The 3,601-nt window shown below is 46.6% G+C and overlaps 1 pseudogene; it reads right to left on the reverse strand.

The window, feature by feature from the left end:
• Nucleotides 1-1,778: 1,778 nt before the first annotated feature.
• On the reverse strand, nucleotides 1,779-2,568 carry LOC115641135 (annotated as a pseudogene).
• Nucleotides 2,569-3,601: the final 1,033 nt, after the last annotated feature.

A 3,601-nucleotide genomic window follows, 5' to 3' on the forward strand; every position in this document is an offset into this window, starting at 1 on the left:
ATAACTAACTAAGCGATAAGAATACACCTACATTCTTAAAGTATAGGCCTTTGCGACAGGCCTGAATATCTGTATTCTAACACTTGTCATGGGCATACATGTGTTAGTGTCCCTGTCAGCTGTTGGACACGGCGCTAGTACCGTGCTTTTCTGACAATAAACCTGGCTGAGCACCTTTGCCACTGAACCGAGCCTGTGGACTCTCTTTATGAACAACATCTATGTCTGCTGAGTTTGGCAGCAGTGTTGTACACCAGATATGGTGCTAGAGCAAGAAGGCTGGTCCTCTTGTTCTCCTCCAAATCCACCTGTCAGGATAGAGTCATAGAGTTCAAGGCCAGAAGGAACGACCAGATCATCCAGTCTGACCTGCTCTATGACAACACCACCTGGCACCCACAGACCATACCCAACAACTGAAATTAGACCAAAGTGTCACAGCCCTCAGGAGACTAGACGGTTCTGTGCCCCGGCAGACAATGGGAGAGACCGAGGAGCACCAATGCCCGAAGGCCCTGCAATGGCAGGGAAATGATTGAGATAAACCCAGAAAATCATGGCAAGTAACCCGCACCACACGCTGCAGAGTAATGTGAATCCCCCCTCCCCCAAGGTCCCTGCCAATCTGACCGGGGGGGAAATTCCTGACTCCCACATGGTGATCAGTTAGAGCATGTGGGCAAGACCAAGTCAGCCAAGCTTCCAAGTGAGAGAGAATGGCTCAGTGCCACCTCAGAGCCCTGGCACATCCCACCCATTGGCCCATCTCCAGCTAGGGCTGCCATGATACTTCAGAGATTAAACAAAAAACCCTCTCAGAATACACTGGGTGGGGTGGAGGAATCTCTTTCTGACCCCTTCCAGAGGCCAGATGAAACCCTGAAACATGAGCTTTTAGGACCATAACACATATGCAGCAAATGAGCCTCAGGCCTATTGAGCCTGGCCCCCCACCATCACAAGCAGCCCCATCATACAATCCCACTCAGATATGTGTCCATCTTGCTCTTCAAACTAATTCAGTTGTTTCCCTCCCACAACTCCTATTGAGAGGCTGCTCCAGAACATTGCCCTGCTGGTGGTTAGAAACCTCCTTGGAAATTTCTAGCCAGTCTCTCCATTTCTCACACGGCCAAATGTACACGTGAGTCAGGCTAACAGTCTGGCTCCGTGTCACCCTCTAGTGGTTAGACCACAAATGGTGGTTTATAACACAATGGGCCCAGTCCTCAGGTTGTGGCAATGGATATACAGCTCCATTGGATGCAGTAGGTCAGATCCACAGATGCTGCAAATTGTATAGAGCCATCAGAATCAAGAGAACTACACTAATTTCCTGAAGATCTACCTAGAATGTCTTTTCACCTACCCTAGTCTTACACCAGTCTCACTCCTCTGGTTCCAATGAAGCCACTCCTGATTTATGCACACAGACAAGACAACTCTCATCATTGTTTTCAGTGCCCATGGAATGGGTGCACATCGCCAAGCAGTGTAACATATATTATTTTAGCACAGAATGAAAGTCTGATTCCTTTTGCGCACACAATTTACACCCATTTAACTCCACAACTGGACCAGATTTTCTACAGATATAAATCACTCGAGCAGCAGTGACATCAGCGAAGTTAATCTGGATTTGCATTGATGCAACTGAGATCAGTATCAGACCTGTTTGTGTTCAAGCTGTGTGATCATGGAAATAACTGACATTCAAAGAACAGATACTAAGTAAGCAAACTTTTATTAGATAAAGACAGAAATGAATTCTTGGTGAATTACCTACACCCAGTCAGTCTCCTCAGGGCAGCTTTCATCTCCTTGTTCCTCATGCTGTAGATAACTGGATTCATGATTGGTGGCAAAACAGAATAGAGAACAGCCATCACAAGATCCAGAGCAGATGGGGAGCTTTAGGTGGGTTTCAGGTAGGCAAAGGCCCCATTGAAAACAAACAAGGAGACCACAGTGAGGTGAGGAAGGCAGGTGGAGAAGGCTTTATGCCGGCCCTGCTCAGAAGGTATTCGGAGCGCTGATTTGAAGATCTGAACATATGACACAATGATAAAAACAAAGCAGCCTAAGAGTAAACATGCACTAAAGACAAGAACCCTAACTTCACTGAGATATGAGTCAGAGCAGGCAAGCCTGAGTAGCTGGGGGAATCTCACTGAAAAACTGATCTACCATGTTGTCTCCATAGAACGTCAATGCAAACGTGTTCCTGGTATGTAGTACAGAGTAGAGAAACCCACTGATCCAGGCACCAGCTGCCATTTGAACACAAGCTCTGCTGTTCATTATTGTCTCATAGCACAGTGGTTGGCAGATGGCGACATATAGGTCATATGCCATGATGGTGAGAAGGAAAAAATCTGCTCCCACCAGGAAGAGGAGGAAAAAGACTTGGGCAACACATCCAGCATAGGAAATGGACCTGGTGTTCATAAGGGAGTTGGCCATGGATTTGGGGACAATGACTGAGATGGAGCCAAGGTCTAGGATGGACAGATTCATCAGGAAGAAATACATGGGGATGTGAAGGTGGTTGTCAAAGGCTATAGCCATGAAGATAAGAAGATTCTCCTTCAGGGCTGCCAGGTAAATCACTAGAAACACCACAAAGTACAAAATCTGCAGCTCCCAAATGTCAGAGAATCCCAGGAGAAGGAACTCAGTCACGGTGTTGTGGTTGGACATTTTCTTTCTCAGGACATCGCATGATGGTGTCAGAGGTGGGGACAAGAGCAAGGCCAGGATTAGATCAGTGAAATAACTCTCCTTTTGTGAAAACCACCTTAATTTCCTTCAGTCAGACCCTTAGCTTGTGAGGATTGGTGTAATATGGGAATGAGGATGGGGAAAACAGCACCATGGACTCCAATAGAGTTACTCCTAATTTACACCAGGGTGATAGAGAGGAGAAATAGGAAAATTGCTTTTGAGGTATTTGTATACCTCTGTCACCCAGAGATGGGTGAACTCTGGATAACGGTGTATAAATGTTACTACCCTCAGTATACCGAGGTGAATCGGGGGACTGCCTGGCTAGATTCTGCTGTCAGGGGCACTGCTGTGAATGTGAGGTAATTTCACTGCATGCCATGGAATTACTCCCCATTTATACTGCTCTAAATTGGAGCAGAATCTCTCATGGAGGTGACTGAACCCAGCCAGCCATATTTACACAGTGAACTCAAGTCAGAAATAAAGCCCAGGAATCCTGACGCCCCATCCCCTGTTCTTGCTGAAATTCTAACAGAAATTGTTCTGAAATGAGACTGTCTCAGTCTCTCCTGTTGAAGCTGCTCCACTATGTATCAATAATTAAATAGTCACTGGAGCAGGGACTTGGCTCTTACAAACACCAGGTGAGTGCCCCACATAGGAGAATCTCTCACACATGTTTGCTGGCCCAATGGCTTTCCACTGTCACTCACAGCAGTCATTCCTGATGGCAGTGGAGAGGCTGAGATGCAGTCTGATATAGTGGTTAGAGAAGGGGACTGGGAGTCGAGACACTCTCCTGTAAAGTAGGAATTCAAATCCTTTCTCATCATCAGTCAGAGGGAAGGATTGAACCTGAGTCTGTCACAGGCCA

The sequence above is a fragment of the Gopherus evgoodei genome, unplaced genomic scaffold, assembly GCF_007399415.2.
Source record: "Gopherus evgoodei ecotype Sinaloan lineage unplaced genomic scaffold, rGopEvg1_v1.p scaffold_33_arrow_ctg1, whole genome shotgun sequence".
In the NCBI taxonomy this organism is placed as follows: Eukaryota; Metazoa; Chordata; order Testudines; family Testudinidae; genus Gopherus; species Gopherus evgoodei.